Here is a 21,473-nt window from a genome sequence, read left to right on the forward strand (position 1 = left end):
TGGTATCAGTCTATTGACAGTCGGACCAAACAAGTTATTTTAAACATCTAAATGTATGCAATCCAATTCATTTGGTGTTTTCCCCCCCAATGTTATTGAATATCAAACATTTTCAAGGTATTGCTTCAAATATATATCAGTGGTTAGGTTATTCTCAAAGTGTGGTCTTTGAAGAGGATCCAGCTGTTATCCCTTCACTTACAGTACACAGTAGTATAATTTGATTATTAATATGACGGATCACAAGTTGGGTGCCCTGGGTTAAAAAAAATAAAAAATGTCCAAAATAAATACTTTTGAGACAAAGCTCTAAAGTAAACCCTCTCAAGTAAGCTCATCTTGTGTTTTCCAGGTTCTGGTGAGCCGAAGAACAATCGTTCCAGAGCTGCTGCAGTGTGTCTGGGGCTGATGTGCCTTCTCCTATCGGCTGGCATCATTGGCCTGGTCCTACACAGTGAGTGTCATTCTATAAAAATATAAACATATCTTTACATGTTATTTATTAGTGTTGAATTCTGTTGCTTGAAATACATTGGACCACGTTTTGCGGCAGACCGGTGTGCGTGAGATGTGCAGTGGAGTGGACAAGCAAAATCACAATAGCTGGAGGTCAAGTGCCATGTTTGTTTGGTGTTTTGGGGACTTTTAGTTTTTAATTTAGTGTCAACAAGGACCAGGATTTTCTGTCAACCTATAGGCTGGTTATCTGCTCTGTGATCTCAACTGATGTTCACCCTGTGGACCCTGAGCAGTAATTCTGCTGATGTCTGTTCATGTAGTTTACTTGGCAGTGAAGAATTAGGTTTATTATGAACTGGGCTTTACATTGATGGACACTTCACATAGAACCAGCGCCTATAGTAACTGCATTAATATATTCCCGTCCTCAACATCTTCTTTGGCATCTGTTTGAGGTGCCGTACTGTAGTTTGCTATTTTTGCACCTCCGGGACAAGGATCAATTTGCTAATGAGAGAAATACAAATTTGCTGCGCCCTTTAATGAAATGCTACTTCGCCACTGTACTCCACAGTCTTCAGTCTGTAAGATACTGTCACCACTGGCCACCCGCCACGCCGTTGATCGCATGTCCTGTCGCTACTCGCTTTGCCCCTTTCCCAAAAATATGGGTCTCTTGTCAAATGAAGACTTTCTATCAGAACATGATGTGAAGCCTGCACAGCTATTTCAGGCAGACAACTCGTGAACGCGCCTATACCTGATCAGGTGACTAGTCTCATGCACTCTTTACCTGATCAGAGCGGCTATTTATACTTCTGCCTACCTGCTCATTCCTGGCTTCTCTCCTGCGCTGTGCGGACGTGCGTCGCCGCTGCTGCCGTCTCCCTGCCTTGCTTGCTGCTAACCTGCTGCTCATGACGTTTTTGCAAATCCCACCGCCTCCCCAGGCTGTTTCTAGATCCCCCCCATGCATGGGGTTCTTATTCATTCCCTGTTATTCTATTTGGCTTATAACTTAACTAAAATGTTAATGTTACAGGGAATGAAGAGAGACTGAGCCCTGATGCCAATCTATGCTTCATATATCAATAAATATATATTCTAAGTTCATTCTAAGAGTTGTCTGACTGAAATGCTTATATGTAAAGGTAATCAGTTTGTCGATTCTCCTTCTCGCATGCAGACAACAACCTAGACCAGTTACTGTTACAGGCCAGACAAAACCTGACTGAACAGAAAGCCACGTTTGAGACCAGGTTGGATGAGTTACAGACAAGATATACCAAGGCGACTCAAGACAAAGACAAGCTTCAGACCAGTTGGGATGAATTACACACCAGATATAGCAACATGACTGAAAGGCTAAATGTCCTGAAGAGGAGATGTGGTCAGTGAGACATAACTGAATTTCTTCAATGTTACATCCTATTGTTCATTATTTGTCATTAATCTGAGCAAATTAAAGAACAGTGTCGATCGCTGTTTATTTGTTGTTAGAATTACCTGGATGGCATAAATTTGGCTGTGGTTGTTACTACATCTCTACTGAGAGGAAAACCTGGGAGGAGAGCAGACAGTGGTGTATAGACAACCAATCAGACCTGATGGTCATAAACAGCAAAGAAAAACAGGTATACTCTGTGTGCGTGTGTGTGTGTGTGTGTGTGCGTGCGCGTGTGTGTGTGTGTTGGCCATAGGACATGCAGTATAACCATGGAGACACCAATCTATTGTACAGCATATACTTCAGTAACCAGCTTCTTTTCTGTTCAGGACTTGGTTGAGAGTTTACACCAGAGAGTGTGGCTGGGTTTGACCGACAGAGAGACAGAAGGCACATATGTGTGGGTTGATGGAACACCACTGACCACACCAAGGTAAGACTAATCTTCATTTTACCTTCATTCTTCTACACTTCACACCATTTCTTCCTCGCTACATGTTTCTAAATGGTATTAACCACATGAAACTTGGGCTTAAAATAGGAGATGTGGTGTAGAAGGAAAATAAAATTGTGTATGAATGATGTGAAAAATTGTGAATGTAATGCACCATCTATGTAAAGTGCCTTGGATAAAGGCACTATAAAAATGCTGCAATGCACCATTTACCATTTAAATGTTCCTATTTTTCTCCAGGTTCTGGAACAAGGATGAGCCTAATAACAACGGACCGGCTGGTGATGGAGAAGACTGTGTTGAGTTTCTACATCTGTCCTCTAAATCTAAAGGATGGAACGACAGATCATGTACTGAGTATAACCAGTGGATCTGTGAGATAGTTATCTACTGAAACCATCATTTTATCAATGTATTAGTTAGCTGGTGCGTTGGTACAGCTACTGTACACAATAGGTGTGTTAAAGTGTTAGCATTTATTATTATGTATTATTATTATTATTATTATTATTATAGTTATAATAATAATAATAATTATTATTATTATTATTATTATTATTATCATTATTTTTTACTATTATTATTATTATTTATTTTCTCTTTGTCCTTTTTCGTTTTTTCGTTTTTTTGTTTGTATGTTTTGTTTTTGTTTTTGTCTTGTTTTTGTTTTGTTATGCTTGTTTTGTTTTTGTCTTGTTTTTGTTTTTTGTTGGTATTTTTCATCCGTTATAGTAGTTATTGAATATTAAAAGGGCTGGCATTATAAGCTGAGGCTTCTGCCAAACACTCCCTTTTGGTCAACAAAAAAATATATACCCTGAATACATTGTATAAGGTGTGTTTATTTTTAAATGACCAATAAACTTGAACTTGAAGCATGTGGTAGTTTGTGTGTTTGCTTTAGTGTGTCACTTTGTCTGTACAGCAGCACTCCTCACTAAAAGTGTTTTTTACTTGTGGACCACAAATTAAAACCTGTAGGTGGTACAACGTTTGCAACTGTACCACGTTTGTGTTTTATAGTAGAAACACTTATGAGGATCAATGCTGCTGTGCAGACTTTTATTCATTTCAACTGTTACTGTGTGTCCAGCAGCACCAGCGACCAACCGGATGGGTGCAACCTGCTTCTTTTCTTTTCTTTTTAACTTTTTTACTTCATTTTTCAAATTATTGCTATACATCTGCATTACTTAATTTACAAGAAGTCTACACAATAAGAGAATGTTGAAGGATTGTCATTTTGATCAACGCTAGCCTGTTATCTCTCCTAATGGCACCACATTAATAAAGCATGGAATTGTGGACAAAATCTTATCCAACAATAACAAATAAATATGAGGCTCTATTGCATGTGGTCCCCGACCATGCGTTTAGTAATGTAGGAAATTGAAGATGTGTTTTTATCGACCACTAGTTGATTGATGAGTGATGACACATCAATGTTGTCAGTTACTGGGAAGTCGGATATCAATAACTTCTACAGAAAAGGGAATTAGAATTTCAAGGGAAAGTGCAGGCCTACCGCGGATTGACTGGTTGAGTCACCATTATTAGCAAACGTGCCAATATAATCATGCAATCACCATCATCTGCTGCATGAGTGTAGGGAAGGTTAAGAGAACAGAACATGGCAAAGGAAGAGATCAGTGGTTCTCAATCTTCTTTGATCTCCGGACCACTAGCACGTCAGTTAAATAATGACTGTTAAGGGGCTTGATTTAATTCACCTCAAATTAACAACTTAAATGAAGCCCTTAACAGTCAATAATTAATTTCAAGCTATTCCCCCGCACACCACGCTCATACCCCCCCCACCCAAGTTGACCCAACACAACAGTGGTGGTCCCCAGGTTGATTCTTAGTCAGGGTGGTGGTCCCTGGTTCATAATCAGTTGAAAACCCCTGATATATGGTATAAACCTAAGTGGCGGACGTACTGTCTCATAAAGGAAAGATACACTGTAGACCCTTATGTGAAGTATAATTTAAACAAAAGACAATGATCTCTCTGTGCACAAATATGATCAGGAACAATATTAGCACTGGAGACTGGCAGGTTTAATGCACTCCAGAAGAAGAGAGATACTGCTTGTTCTGTGAACTTGGGGAAATTGAAAACGAGGTCCACTTTTTGTTTTATTGACCTAAATATAGTATTTCTTAACAAAATGTCTTCTATCTGTGGGGATTTCCTTGAGTTAGATGATTGTGGAAAGAATGGAGATAGAATACTCTGTAAAACTCTGGGCTGTAATTCAATGTGTTATGAATGTAAACGTGCTGTAAATGCAAATGTAAAACGGTGTCTTATAAACCCATGAGGGTTGGGCACTTTGGGCTCCATTTTCGTCACCGCTAAACCCCTTATCCCTAAACTTCATTGCCTTTTTTACTATTTTGAAAAACATTTTTGAATAGTTCAACTAGCCAATCTACATTGACACGTTGTGAGCTTGTAGACTGGCCATTATAACTATTCAAAAATGTTTTGCAAAATAGTAAAAAAAAAAAAGGCAAAGAAGTTTAGGGATAAGGGGTTTAGCGGTGACGAAAATGAGCCCTTCATGTGTGCAGGACACGGAAATAAATAAATAATCAAAATCTTTAGATAGTTCACCTAATCCCCACTGTTCATGATCACTGTTGCTGTGTTTATGTGAATGCATTTTTTTTTATATAGTATTTTAATGCATCTGTGTATTTTATGTAATGTTTTATTGCCAGTGTGCCAAAGACAAATTTCCAATTTATATAGATTTAATCGTCAATAAAGTTTTAAAACAAGTGTAAGTGTGTGTGTGTGTGTGTGTGTGTGTGTGGGGGGGGGGGGGGGGGGGGGGGGGGGGTCTAGTCATTGTGGTTGATATTTGCCTGTGAGAAACTAAACTCACTTCTTCATACAATAGAAGGTGTGCACAACCTAGCAGAGGAGAAGTGATGCTGTTTGCCGGAATGCCGGGGGAGGCCGTTTAGAGACTAGGATTACTGCATGTTCCCCTTTAACCCATACAAATGTGTTGGTGGCCCACAAATGGGTCCCGAGTCCCACTCATTGGGAAACAGTGGTCTAATCTCACAGTTATTGCAGAGTATTCTAGTGAGTTGTTAACTTTGAAATTGACTGAAAATGGTCATTAATATCAGACCAGAGTCAGTAGATTCTCAGCCATGATGTGGATGGTCTGCCACCATGGCCCTGCATATCCTGACAACAATGATCTACCACTCGCCCGCCTCTCCCTAAGCTTCTGAACTAGTTCTGGGTATAGCTTTCATTCATGGACATCCCTCCAGAGTGGAACAACATCTACCATCTTTACGATGAGGCCTAAACGCCATATACAACCTGTAAGAACATGAACCAAGACATGCAGTAAAATGTCACTGTAGCTGAGGAAATGCACTTGCACAATAGACACCACAGCACAGAGGTGGACATTTCCTGTGACATTTGCTGTTTTATACATATTTACCAAACAAGAGGCTGGCAGGAAATTACTTTACTATTCTGTCTGTTGTGTGACTTCTTCCGCTGACCATTAGTATGCAAGTGTAGTTTGAAGAAGAACTGAAATGGCTGAGGACGTGTACACCAGACCAGGCCCGACAAACGACATATATCAGACCCTAACTCATCCTAACCCTGGGACCAGGGTACAAAGGAACACAGCACAGCATGGAGGTAAAAACATGAAAATATATACAAATTGAATTAATAAAATGGTTATTGTGATGGAACCTAGCCACTAGCCACTAGTGGTTTAGTGGTGTCTAGAGAAGTGGCTATACTCGAATTCAGATAGCAACAGTGCCCTAGTCGTGTAAAAATGATCTTATTAAGTGCTGTATGGGCCAGTATGTGTTTGCAAAGTCACTAGACTTGCGCTGCAGTTAATGTTAGCCTCATAAATCCCACACTGAAGACACAGTGGGTGTTTATTTTACTGAAGGAATGCATCATTCTGACTGATATATAAATCAATCAAACCGAATAGAGTTCATGTAATTATCATGACATTATTGGCTGTTCCTAGTAATGGAACATGTGCACACACAATTCATATGATCTGCCTTGATGTAAAAAAAATAATAATAATCTTTGAAGGAATACACTTTGAAAATTGTTGTTGTGTTTTTTAAGACACTGGTGAGTCAAAGAAGAATGTCTACAGAGCTGCTGCAGTGTGTCTGGGGCTGATGTGTCTTCTCCTATCGGCTAGCATCATTGGCCTGGTCATAAACAGTGAGTGTCATTCTATAAACATATAAACATATCTTTATGTTATAACATATGTTAGATTTGTGTCAGAAATAGTGTTGATGTCTGTTTATTGAAATGCATTGGGCTCTATTTTGGGGCAGGCAGATTGGTGTGAGGTGTGTGGAGCTGACAGGCTAAGGAGGCAAAGGGCCGTGCTTTTACCCGCCTGTGCGTGTTTTGTGGACCGGACGCGGTGCAATTGGGTGCAATATGGGATGTTAATAGTTCATCGATCAATCACCGTTAAGAAATTAGTCGGTTAAACTTTGCTCTTGCGTGTGTTGTGACAGACAAGACAGTGAACTTTTCATTTGATTCCATTTCTCATACAAAGATGCCCATTGCCTGGCCCTGTATCGCAAATGGTCAAATAACTATTTGATTAAGGAATATAATATGCCTTTTGTATTATTTCTGTATATCAGGCAAAGTGTAGATTCTTATGTTAGACATTGTGGGAAATTAGGATTCACCAAAAAAGATTAAACACCGCTTATCAACTAACCGGTTAATCAATCGATAAGCTTATCAATTAACTATTAATGCCTTAATCGATGATTCCCATCCCTACTCACAATGCATCGTGATGCAACACGTTAAGCTTGCAGATCTGCTATTTAACATATAAAGCTAACTCGTTTGTTGATTCTCGGCAGAAAGACCCTGCTGGTTAATCAGTCAGGCACCAATCAGAAGTCTGACAAATGGTGAATTAGGTTTATATGAACTGGGCTTTACATTGATAAATGCTTCTCATAGGACCAGTGCCAGATAACATCTGCCTTGGCATCTGTTTGAGGTGCCGCCCGTACTGTAGTTTGTGATTGTTGCATCTGCGGGACAAGGATACATTCTTCTAATGAGACTAAATACAATTTTGCCAAATGCAATGAATGCACTGCCCTTAAAGGGGCATTCCACTCATTTTCAACATTTTACTATGTCATTAATATACCTTAGAGCTGTTGTGTGGAAACAATAAAAAAGTCCCCCCATTCTGTGTTTCCTAGAACTGTTAAGTATGAAAAAAATCATTAACATGGTGAAACGCATCTTGATGACATCATCAAGATGTATTTCACCATGTTAATGACCTCTAGTTCTAGGAAACACAGAATCGGGGGACTTTTTTATTATTTCCACACAACAGCTCTAAGGTATATTAATGACATAGTAAAAAGTTGAAAATGAGTGGAATGCCCCTTTAAATGTAATGAAATGCTACTTCACCACGGGTACTCCACTCTTCTCCAGTCTGTAGAATACAGAACGTCTGACTGTCACCACTCCCCAGAGACCCCACCTCTGCATGCTGTTGACTGCATTTCACGCCGCTTTGGCTTGCTCCCATAAATATGGGTCTTTTGTCAAATAAAGATGTATTAGTTTTACATAAGCTAATCAGTTTGTTGATCCTTCTTCTTGCAGACATCAACCTGGTCAAACACCTGACTGAACAGAAAGTCACGTTTGAGACCAGGTTGGATGAGTTACACACAGTCCTGAAGAGGAGACTCTGTGGTCAGTGAGACATCACCTTTTATCTTCATTGTTACTTCCTATGGTTTATTATTTGTCATTAATCTGTTAATTTTAGTATTATTTTCTTTCCGTAAAATAAAATAAAAACGGTGTCGATGTTTATTTGTTGTTAGAATTACCTGGGTGGCAGAAATTTGGCTGTGGTTGTTACTACATCTCTACTGAGTCTGAGAAGAAAACCTGGGAGGAGAGCAGACAGTGGTGTAAAGACAACCAATCAGACCTGATGGTCATAAACAGCAAAGAAAAACAGGTATAGTTCGGTGTTCGGTGTGTGTGTGTGTGTGTCTGTGTCTGTCTGTGTGTGTGTGTGTGTGTGTGTGTGTGTGTGCGCGTGCGTGCGTGCGTGCGTGCGTGCGTGTGTGTGTGTGTGTGTGTGTGTGTGTGTGTGTGAGCATGTTCGTGCGGTGTGTGTGGCATCATGCTTCAGTATAACAATATACTGTATGGAGACACCAATCTATTGTACAGTTTATACTTCAGTAACGGGGCTGCTTAATTCTGTTCAGGACTTTGTTAAAGGTTTAAACCAGAGTTACGTGTGGATGGGTTTGACCGACAGAGAGACAGAAGGAAGATTTGTGTGGGTGGATGGAACACCACTGGCCACAACAATGTAAGACTTTGTTCATTTTAAGAACATTTCACATTATTTCCTCTTTGCTATACATTTTGCTGAATGCTATTTGAACCCTAGTGTCTCTTGTTTGGGCTTGACCGAAAATACTTGGTGTAGATGGAAAACAAATCACACGGGTCGCCCACTGTGGCTGACACACGATTGCAGAGAACTGCCAAAAGTGCTCTAAACAAAATAAAAAGTCCATAGACGTGGCTACCATATGTGACTAAATTTGATCGAGAGACTGCCATTGGACTTTTTTGAATTTTCGTTTTTTCATATCATTTGAAAGCAGGGAATCTTAGCTTCAAATTGACATATTGGTTGTTCAGTTTGACCCACCAGTTTTGGAGATATGGCTTATAGAGTAATGTCTTGCAGAAAACAGCAAGTTGAGAAAACAGGCTTGAAAGGTTCACTTCTGTGGTCTCTAACATTACACCTAGCTACATGTTTAAGCATTTATTTCATATTTACATGTCGATTTCAGCGCTGACACTTATTTCAGACATGCTCTAGTACAGGGTTCCCCAATAGGCGGCCCGCGGGCCATTTGCGGCCCGCGGAGCGCCCCCTTGCGGCCCGCGGAAGAATTAAAAAAAAAAAAAACTATTTTTTTTATTTTATTTTTTTGGGGGGGTCCCAGATATAAATGGCATTAAATGGGGGTCAGTAGCCTATGAATGTCAAACTGGGCATCCTTTTCAAATGGGGGCGAGACCTCGACCTCACGCGTGCGGACTCGGCCCCCAGCCTGGTACCCTAGTCAAAATATGGCCCTCGAGGAAAATTAATTGGGGAACCCTGCTCTAGTATGTGAAGAGTCTGCCTGTGCTATTAACTCATTTTTGAAAAAAAGAAAAAAGAAAAAAAAGGTTTTTCTCCTCTGGTGAAAAGCTGGATTTTGCGCGATGGCAGTCTCTCAGTCAAATGTGGTCACATATGATGTCATTTCAAAAAACATGTATAATTGGAGGGGCTAGCGCCCCTCAAAAAGGAGCAACGCCCTGAGTTACCCTGATCAACTACACACATGTATACACTAGTGGATAACCCATTTACACCTGAGGCCGTTTCTAAAAACACCTTCTAAATCCTGACCTAAGTTTTCTGAAAAAACAACATCCCAAAAATGGGTTCCCGTCACGAAAGGTAAAAACACAAAAAGGTGTTCCCGTTCCTTAATGGTGTCACTGAAGGTCAGGGTTCACTGTCCAGTTACTGTAATTTGTATCAAATCAATATGTGGAATATCATATGAGGTAATGAAACCTGCCTATGACAAAAACCTATCATTATAAAGTTGTAATCTTTCTCCAGGTACTGGGACACCGCTGAGCCAAATAACGCAGGCAAGGCTCCTGAGGGCGAAGACTGCGTTGAGATTTCAAATTGGGACGATCATAGAGGATGGAACGACATATCGTGCACTGACCTTAACCAGTGGATCTGTGAGATAGTTATCTACTGAAACCATCATTTTATCAGTGTATTAGTTAGCTGGTGCGTTGGTACAGCTACTGTACATGATGGGAGTGTTTGAATATGACAGTTTGTGCGTTTGCTTTAGTTTGTCTGCACAGCAGCATTGCTAACAAAAAGTGTTTTTTACGTTTCTGTGTTTTAAAGTCAAAACACACAGCAATGCTGCTGTGCAGAATTGTATTCATTGTCTCCACCAGGCCGAAGGCATGGGGAGAGAGTATGTTTTGCACTCCGTCCGTGTGTGTGTGTGTGTGTGTGTCCGTCCGTCCGTCCTTCCTTCCGTCCGTCTGTGTACAGCTAATCTCCGGCACCGTTAACCCGGTCGATGCCAAACTTTGCACACACACTCCCTGGATGCCAACGATGAACCTCTGCCCCACATTTTCCAGAACGGCCTGTTATAGCACCACCATGAGGCAGCTTTTCACATTTTTTACCTAAAACTGCACCGATCTGCGTGAAACGTTGCATGCACACTCCCTAGAGGCCAAGGACAAACCTTTGACCTGCATTTTCCGCATCTGCCTTTTATAGCGCCACCAGGAGGCCGACTTTTGTAAAACACATTTTTTGATATTACTCCTCCAGATTCTGTCCAAAAATCTCACAAATCGTTACACAGTATCTCTATGGTCATGTGCTCAAGTCGGATCTGTCTGATATTTCATATTCCATCCTAATTGGCTATAATTGGCTTTCACAGTTTGCAAGATTGCCCCGTTTTGAACAATAGCCTCAAATCATGAACGCAGCATGCAATTTACGTGAAATCTTTCACACATTTTCTTACTAGGCTGAGGAATATATCCCACCCTTTTCACATTGGCCTGTTATAGTGCCACCAACAGGTTGATTTTTGCAAAACACATTTTTGGAACAAAATGCCTCAAATCATCCAATTGCCATCAAAGGCGTATGAAGAAATGGCAATCGGTACACATGATCTCTGTAGTCATGTGATCAAGACGAGTCTGTTGGATTTCTCAAATTGTACACTGATTGGCTAAGATTGCCTTCCAAAGTTTTCAGGAGTGGCCCGTTTTGTACAAAATGCTGCACATGTCCTGCTCATCCAGAATTCTATCCTCAGAGATGCTATGAGTGATCTGGCTCTGCATTTCCTCAACAAAATGAAGAAAATTGTTGCAAAAACAAATAACAAAAGACATCCTCCTAAACATTTTGCCAAACATCACACACACTCCTATCCTCCTGGTGGAGACCTGTGCCCGGAAGGGCACTTTTTCTAGTTTGAACTGTTACCGTGTGTCCAGACCAACCGGATGTGTGCAACCCACTTCTTTTTTTTTCTTCACCCAGCGTCAATTGTCTAGTAGTGTAATCCTGGGCACTAGTATACACTCCCTCTGCCATCCCTAAACTTATTTGCCTTTTTTGACTATTTTTAAACATTGTAAAATAGCCGATCTACAAGCTCACAGCGTGTCGATGTAGATCGTGAAAATTGAAAATAAGTTTACGTTTTGAAAATAAGGGGTGGCGCAAGATAGGGCCCTTTGTGTGCAGGACACGGAAATAAATAAATAATCAATCAAAATCCAAAGTGTGTGTGTGTGTGGGGGGGGGGGGGGGGGCTTCTATAGCTGCGGTCAAGACTCAAGAAAGCTGGCATGGGCCCCAAAGTCCTAAAAGCTTTCTACAGAGGCACCACAGAGAGCATTCTGACTGGCTGCTTGTTGTGTCAGCAAAGCTTGTGGAATTATAAAAAGACCCAAAAGCCATCCCAAACGCATGGCTGTTTTCGCAGTCTCAAAGCCACTGGAAACAGACAAAAAACATTTATTTCCCCGAACAATCAGATACATGAACGAACTGATAATTACTAATTTATCCCTTTGTTTGCTGTGCTTGCTGTGTTTTTGTTGTTTGAATGTTATGCTATCTATATACAGTACTGCTGCATTGTCTCTTATGTACAAGATGTAACAATAAAGTACAACCTTGAATCTTGAACAATGAATAGACTCTAGACATTGGGGTTGATATTTACCCGTGAAAAACTAAACTCACTTCTTCATACAAAAAAAGGTGTGCACGACAGCCTAGCAGAGGAGATGGTGGTGTGTGTGTGTGTGTGTATGTGCGTGTGCGTGCGTGCGCGTGCGTGCGTGTGCGTGAGAGAGAGAGGAGGAGTATTTATGTCGGTCCCTGGTTCATAATCAGTTGAAAACCCCTGATATATGGTATAAACCTAAGTGGCGGACGTACTGTCTCATAAAGGAAAGATACACTGTAGACCCTTATGTGAAGTATAATTTAAACAAAAGACAATGATCTCTCTGTGCACAAATATGATCAGGAACAATATTAGCACTGGAGACTGGCAGGTTTAATGCACTCCAGAAGAAGAGAGATACTGCTTGTTCTGTGAACTTGGGGGAATTGAAAACGAGGTCCACTTTTTGTTTTATATAGTATGTCTTAACAAAATGTCTTCTATCTGTGGGGATTTCCTTGAGTTAGATGATTGTGGAAAGAATGGAGATAGAATACTCTGTATAACTCTGGGCTGTAATTCAATGTGTTATGAATGTAAACGTGCTGTAAATGCAAATGTAAAACGGTGTCTTATAAACCCATGAGGGTTGGGCACTTCATTTCACGCTCCATTTTCGTCACCGCTAAACCCCTTATCCCTAAACTTCTTTGCCTTTTTTACTATTTTGAAAAACATTTTTGAATAGTTCAAATGGCCAATCTACATTGACACGTTGTGAGCTTGTAGACTGGCCATTATAACTATTCAAAAATGTTTTGCAAAATAGTAAAAAAATAAAAAAGGCAAAGAAGTTTAGGGATAAGGGGTTTAGCGGTGACGAAAATGAGCCCTTCATGTGTGCAGGACACGGAAATAAATAAATAATCAAAATCTTTAGATAGTTCACCTAATCCCCAATGTTCATGATCAATGTTGCTGTGTTTATGTGATTTTTTTTTTTAGTATTTTATAGTATTTTATGGTATACTATATTTTATATAGTATTTTAATGCATCTGTGTATTTTATGTAATGTTTTATTGCCAGTGTGCCAAAGACAAATTTCCAATTTATATAGATTTAATGGTCAATAAAGTTTTAAAACAAGTGTAAGTGTGTGTGTGTGTGTGTGTGTGTGTGTGTGTGTGTGTGTGTGTGTGTGTGTGTGTGTGTGTGTGTGTGTGTGTGTGTGTGTGTGTGTGTGTGTGTGGGGGGGGGGGGTCTAGTCATTGTGGTTGATATTTGCCTGTGAGAAACTAAACTCACTGCATGTTCCCCTTTAACCCATACAAATGTGTTGGTGGCCCACAAATGGGTCCCGAGTCCCACTCTTTGGGAAACAGTGGTCTAATCTCACAGTTATTGCTGAGTATTCTAGTGAGTTGTTAACTTGTTATCTATACCAACATCACACTGTGCTGAAATTGACTGAAAATGGTCATTAATATCAGACCAGAGTCAGTAGATTCTCAGCCATGATGTGGATGGTCTGCCACCATGGCCCTGCATATCCTGACCAAACTGTATCACAAAAGTTGAACAATGATCTACCACTCACCCGCCTCTCCCTAAGCTTCTGAACTAGTTCTGGGTATAGCTTTCATTCATGGACATCCCTCCAGAGTGGAACAACATCTACCATCTTTACGATGAGGCCTAAACGCCATATACAACCTGTAAGAACATGAACCAAGACATGCAGTAAAATGTCACTGTAGCTGAGGAAATGCACTTGCACAATAGACACCACAGCACAGAGGTGGACATTTCCTGTGACATTTCCTGCTTTAAACGTATTTACCAAACAAGAGGCTGGCAGGAAAATACTTTACTATTCTGTCTGTTGTGTGACTTCTTCCGCTGATTAGTATGTGAGTGTAGTTTGAAGAAGAACTGAAATGGCTGAGGACGTGTACGCCAGACCAGGCCCGACAAACGACATATATCAGACACTAAATCGTCCTAACCCTGGGACCAGGGTACAAAGGAACACAGCACAGCATGGAGGTAAAAACATGAAAATATATACAAATTGAATTAATAAAATGGTTATTGTGATGGAACCTAGCCACTAGCCACTAGTGGTTTAGTGGTGTCTAGAGAAGTGGCTATACTCGAATTCAGATAGCAACAGTGCCCTAGTCGTGTAAAAATGATCTTATTAAGTGCTGTATGGGCCAGTATGTGTTTGCAAAGTCACTAGACTTGCGCTGCAGTTAATGTTAGCCTCATAAATCCCACACTGAAGGCACAGTGGGGTTTATTTTACTGAAGGAATGCATCATTCTGACTGATATATAAATCAATCAAACCGAATAGAGTTCATGTAATTATCATGACATTATTGGCTGTTCCTAGTAATGGAATATGTGCAGCCACACAATTCATATGATCTGCCTTGATGTAAAAAAAAAAAAAAAAAAAATCTTTGAAGGAATACACTTTGAAAATTGTTATTGTTTTTTTAAGACACTGGTGAGTCAAAGAAGAATGTCTACAGAGCTGCTGCAGTGTGTCTGGGGCTGATGTGCCTTCTCCTATCGGCTGGCATCATTGGCCTGGTCCTACACAGTGAGTGTCATTCTATAAAAATATAAACGTATCTTTACATGTTATTTATTAGTGTTGATTTCTGTTGCTTGAAATACATTGGACCACGTTTTGCGGCAGACCGGTGTGCGTGAGATGTGCAGTGGAGTGGACAAGCAAAATCACAATAGTTGGAGGTCAAGTGCCATGTTTTCTGCCATGTTTGTTTGGTGTTTTTAATTTAGTGTCAACAAGGACCAGGATTTTCTGTCAACCTATAGGCTGGTTATCTGCTCTGTGATCTCAACTGATGTTCACCCTGTGGACCCTGAGCAGTAATTCTGCTGATGTCTGTTCATGTAGTTTACTTGGCAGTGAAGAATTGGGTTTATTATGAACTGGGCTTTACATTGATGGACACTTCACATAGAACCAGCGCCAGATATAGTAACTGCATTAATATATTCCCGTCCCCAACATCTTCTTTGGCATCTGTTTGAGGTGCCGTACTGTAGTTTGCTATTTTTGCACCTCCGGGACAAGGATCAATTTGCTAATGAGAGAAATACAAATTTGCTGCGCCCTTTAATGAAATGCTACTTCGCCACTGTACTCCACCCGTCTTCAGTCTGTAGATACTGTCACCACTGGCCACCCGCCACGCCGTTGATCGCATGTCCTGTCGCTACTCGCTTTGCCCCTTTCCCAAAAATATGGGTCTCTTGTCAAATGAAGACTTTCTATCAGAACATGATGTGAAGCCTGCACAGCTATTTCAGGCAGACAACTCGTGAACGCGCCTATACCTGATCAGGTGACTAGTCTCATGCACTCTTTACCTGATCAGAGCGGCTATTTATACTTCTGCCTACCTGCTCATTCCTGGCTTCTCTCCTGCTGTGCGGACGTGCGTCGCCGCTGCTGCCGTCTCCCTGCCTTGCTTGCTGCTAACCTGCTGCTCATGACGTTTTTGCAAATCCCACCGCCTCCCCAGGCTGTTTCTAGATCCCCCCCATGCATGGGGTTCTTATTCATTCCCTGTTATTCAATTTGGCTTATAACTTAACTAAAATGTTAATGTTACAGGGAATGAAGAGAGACTGAGCCCTGATGCCAATCTATGCTTCATATATCAATAAATATATATTCTAAGTTCATTCTAAGAGTTGTCTGACTGAAATGCTTATATGTAAAGGTAATCAGTTTGTCGATTCTCCTTCTCGCATGCAGACAACAACCTAGACCAGTTACTGTTACAGGCCAGACAAAACCTGACTGAACAGAAAGCCACGTTTGAGACCAGGTTGGATGAGTTACAGACAAGATATACCAAGGCGACTCAAGACAAAGACAAGCTTCAGACCAGTTGGGATGAATTACACACCAGATATAGCAACATGACTGAAAGGCTAAATGTCCTGAAGAGGAGATGTGGTCAGTGAGACATGACTGATTTTCTTCAATGTTACATCCTATTGTTCATTATTTGTCATTAATCTGAGCAAATTAAAGAACAGTGTCGATTGCTGTTTATTTGTTGTTAGAATTACCTGGATGGCATAAATTTGGCCGTGGTTGTTACTACATCTCTACTGAGTGGAAAACCTGGGAGGAGAGCAGACAGAGGTGTATAGACAACCAATCAGACCTGATGGTCATAAACAGCAAAGAAAAACAGGTATGCTCTCTGTGTGCGTGTGCGTGTGTGTGTGTGTGTGTGTGCGCGAGCGCACGCGTGTGCGTGTGTGTTGGCCATAGGACATGCAGTATAACCATGGAGACACCAATCTATTGTACAGCATATACTTCAGTAACCAGCTTCTTTTCTGTTCAGGACTTGGTTGAGAGTTTACACCAGAGAGTGTGGCTGGGTTTGACCGACAGAGAGACAGAAGGCACATATGTGTGGGTTGATGGAACACCACTGACCACACCAACGTAAGACTAATCTTCATTTTACCTTCATTCTTCTACACTTCACACCATTTCCTCCTCGCTACATGTTTCTAAATGGTATTAACCACATCATCCACATGAAACTTGATGTCCCTTTTCTGGGCTTAAAATAAGAGATGTGGTGTAGAAGGAAAAAAAAAATCACACCCGTGTGAACTGAGTGGTGTAAGGTCTTATATAGACTGATCAGCTGTGGTCTGACGTAATGTCTCATTCCGGCCAATCACAATGCACCATGCTCATTTTTTGGTACGAACAGACACGTAGACTAACATGAAATCACACCCGGGTGAACTTGGTGACAGTAGCAACCATGCTCATTTTTTGAGCACAGACAGACAGACAGACAGACACGTAAACTAACAAAGCCAGTCGTAGGAGTGGTTTACACCACTCAAAAATGTGTGTATGAATGATGTGAAAAATTGTGAATGTAATGCACCATCTATGTAAAGTGCCTTGGATAAAGGCACTATAAAAATGCTGCAATGCACCATTTACCATTTAAATGTTCCTATGTTTCTCCAGGTTCTGGATCAAGGATGAGCCTAATAACAACGGACCGGCTGGTGATGGAGAAGACTGTGTTGAGTTTCTACATCTGTCCTCTAAATCTAAAGGATGGAACGACAGATCATGTACTGAGTATAACCAGTGGATCTGTGAGATAGTTATCTACTGAAACCATCATTTTATCAATGTATTAGTTAGCTGGTGCGTTGGTACAGCTACTGTACACAATAGGTGTGTTAAAGCAGGGGTTCTCAACGTTTTTGGCCGGGGACCCCCGGAAATGCTTTGGCAATGTCTCGGGACCCCCGCCCCGCCCCCTCCCGACCCCCAATATAAATTGACTGCTACAATAACCTTAAACCATTTTGGGCGGGAACCCCTTTTGGTGTTTTAAGCATTGTTATAATTTAGCTATTGAAAAATAGCAGATCTACAAGCTCGTAGCGCGCCACCGAGTGGCGCGCTACGAGCTTGTAGGTCTGCTATTTTTGAAAAATCGTGAAAATATTTTTGAAAATAATTTGGGGACCCCCTAAAATAATTTGGCGACCCCCCGAGGGGTCGCGACCCACGGGTTGAGAACCCCTGTGTTAAAGTGTTAGCATGTGGTAGTTTGTGTGTTTGCTTTAGTTTGTCACTTTGTCTGTACAGCAGCACTCCTCACTAAAAGTGTTTTTTACTTGTGGACCACAAATTAAAACCTGTAGGTGGTACAACGTTTGCACCTGAACCACGTTTCTGTGTTTTATAGTAGAAACACTTATAGGAGGATCAATGCTGCTGTGCAGACTTTTATTCATTGTCTCCACCAGGCCGAAGGCATGGGGAGAGAGTATGTTTTGCACTCCGTCCGTGTGTGTGTCCGTCCGTCCGTCCTTCCTTCCGTCCGTCTGTGTACAGCTAATCTCCGGCACCGTTAACCCGGTCGATGCCAAACTTTGCACACACACTCCCTGGATGCCAACGATGAACCTCTGCCCCGCATTTTCCAGAACGGCCTGTTATAGCGCCACCATGAGGCAGCTTTTCACATTTTTTACCTAAAACTGCACCGATCTGCGTGAAACGTTGCATGCACACTCCCTAGAGGCCAAGGACAAACCTTTGACCTGCATTTTCCGCATCTGCCTTTTATAGCGCCACCAGGAGGCCGACTTTTGTAAAACACATTTTTTGATATTACTCCTCCAGATTCTGTCCAAAAATCTCACAAATCGTTACACAGCATCTCTATGGTCATGTGCTCAATTCGGATCTGTCCGATATTTCATATTCCATCCTAATTGGCTATAATTGGCTTTCACAGTTTGCAAGATTGCCCCGTTTTGAACAAAAGCCTCAAATCATGAACGCAGCATGCAATTTACGTGAAATCTTTCACACAATTTCTTACTAGGCTGAGGAATATATCCCACCCTTTTCACATTGGCCTGTTATAGCGCCACCAACAGGTTGATTTTTGCAAAACACATTTTTGGAACAAAATGCCTCAAATCATCCAATTGCCATCAAAGGCAAACATGTTTATATTACTCCTAAACATTTTGCCAAACATCTCACACAGTCCTATCCTCCTGGTGGAGACCTGTGCCCAGAAGGGCACTTTTTCTAGTTTCAACTGTTACTGTGTGTCCAGCAGCACCAGCGACCAACCGGATGGGTGCAACCTGCTTCTTTTCTTTTTAACTTTTTTACTTCATTTTTCAAATTATTGCTATACATCTGCATTACTTCATTTACAAGAAGTCTACACAATAAGAGAATGTTGAAGGAATGTCATTTTGATCAACGCTAGCCTGTTGTCTCTCCTAATGGCACCACATTAATAAAGCATGGAATTGTGGACAAAATCTTATCCAACAATAACAATTAAATATGAGGCTCTATTCAGGTTAAATCTCATCAAACTGGTGGTCCATGAAGGTATTGCATGTGGTCCCGGCCATGCGTTTAGTAATGTAGGAAATTGAAGATGTGTTTTTATCGACCACTAGTTGGTGCACTAAATGACCTGGTGGTGTACTGTACAGTATTGATGAGTGATGACACATCAATGTTGTCAGTTACTGGGAAGTCGGATATCAATAACTTCTACAGAAAAGGGAATTAGAATTTCAAGGGAAAGTGCAGGCCTACCGCGGATTGACTGGTTGAGTCACCATTATTAGCAAACGTGCCAATATAATCATGCAATCACCATCATCTGCTGCATGAGTGTAGGGAAGGTTAAGAGAACAGAACATGGCAAAGGAAGAGATCAGTGGTTCTCAATCTTCTTTGATCTCCGGACCACTAGCACGTCAGTTAAATAATGACTGTTAAGGGCTTTGATTTAATTCACCTCAAATGAACAACTTAAATGAAGCCCTTAACAGTCAATAATTAATTTCAAGCTATTCCCCCGCACACCACGCTCATACCCCCCCCCCCCCCCCCCCCCCCCACCCAACACAACAGTGGTGGTCCCCAGGTTGATTCTTAGTCAGGGTGGTGGTCAGTTGAAAACCCCTGATATATGGTATAAACCTAAGTGGCGGACGTACTGTCTCATAAAGGAAAGATACACTGTAGACCCTTATGTGAAGTATAATTTAAACAAAAGACAATGATCTCTCTGTGCACAAATATGATCAGGAACAATATTAGCACTGGAGACTGGCAGGTTTAATGCACTCCAGAAGAAGAGAGATACTGCTTGTTCTGTGAACTTGGGGAAATTGAAAACGAGGTCCACTTTTAGTTTTATTGACCTAAATATAGTATTTCTTAACAAAATGTCTTCTATCTGTGGGGATTTCCTTGAGTTAGATGATTGTGGAAAGAATGGAGATAGAATACTCTGTATAACTCTGGGCTGTAATTCAATGTGTTATGAATGTAAACGTGCTGTAAATGCAAATGTAAAACGGTGTCTTATAAACCCATGAGGGTTGGGCACTTTGGGATCCATTTTCGTCACCGCTAAACCCCTTATCCCTAAACTTCTTTGCCTTTTTTACTATTTTGAAAAACATTTTTGAATAGTTCAACTAGCCAATCTACATTGACACGTTGTGAGCTTGTAGACTGGCCATTATAACTATTCAAAAATGTTTTGCAAAATAGTAAAAAAAGGCAAAGAAGTTTAGGGATAGGGGGTTTAGCGCTGACGAAAATGAGCCCTTTGTGTGCAGGACACGGGAATAAATAAATAATCAAAATCTTTAGATAGTTCACCTAATCCCCACTGTTCATGATCCCTGTTGCTGTGTTTATGTGAATGCATTTTTTTATATAGTATTTTAATGCATCTGTGTATTTTATGTAATGTTTTATTGCCAGTGTGCCAAAGACAAATTTCCAATTTATATAGATTTAATGGTCAATAAAGTTTTAAAACAAGTGTAAGTGTGTGTGTGTGTGTGTGTGTGTGTGTGTGTGTGTGTGTGTGTGTGTGGGGGGGGGTCTAGTCATTGTGGTTGATATTTGCCTGTGAGAAACTAAACTCACTGCATGTTCCCCTTTAACCCATACAAATGTGTTGGTGGCCCACAAATGGGTCCCGAGTCCCACTCTTTGGGAAACAGTGGTCTAATCTCACAGTTATTGCAGAGTATTCTAGTGTTAACTTGTTATCTATACCAACATCACACTGTGCTGAAATTGACTGAAAATGGTCATTAATATCAGACCAGAGTCAGTAGATTCTCAGCCATGATGTGGATGGGTCTGCCACCATGGTCCTGCATATCCTGACAACAATGATCTACCACTCGCCCGTCTCTCCCTAAGCTTCTGAACTAGTTCTGGGTATAGCTTTCATTCATGGACATCCCTCCAGAGTGGAACAACATCTACCATCTTTACGATGAGGCCTAAACAAACGCCATATACAACCTGTAAGAACATGAACCAAGACATGCAGTAAAATGTCACTGTAGCTGAGGAAATGCACTTGCACAATAGACACCACAGCACAGAGGTGGACATTTCCTGTGACATTTGCTGTTTTAAACATATTTACCAAACAAGAGGCTGGCAGGAAATTACTTTACTATTCTGTCTGTTGTGTGACTTCTTCCGCTGACCATTAGTATGCAAGTGTAGTTTGAAGAAGAACTGAAATGGCCGAGGACGTGTACACCAGACCAGGCCCGACAAACGACATATATCAGACACTAACTCGTCCTAACCCTGGGACCAGGGTACAAAGGAACACAGCACA

General features: G+C 41.1%; 1 long non-coding RNA gene across 1 annotated transcript; it reads left to right on the top strand.

The window, feature by feature from the left end:
* The first annotated feature begins 5,942 nt into the window (after positions 1-5,942).
* On the top strand, positions 5,943-8,408 carry LOC306928169. The gene is made up of 4 exons (XR_013790640.1): positions 5,943-6,045; positions 6,505-6,606; positions 8,053-8,145; positions 8,280-8,408. It is a non-coding gene; the product is annotated as an uncharacterized lncRNA (long non-coding RNA).
* The last annotated feature ends 13,065 nt before the right edge of the window (positions 8,409-21,473 follow it).

The sequence above is a fragment of the Electrona antarctica genome (assembly GCF_951216825.1).
Source record: "Electrona antarctica genome assembly, chromosome: 8".
NCBI lineage: Eukaryota > Metazoa > Chordata > Actinopteri > Myctophiformes > Myctophidae > Electrona > Electrona antarctica.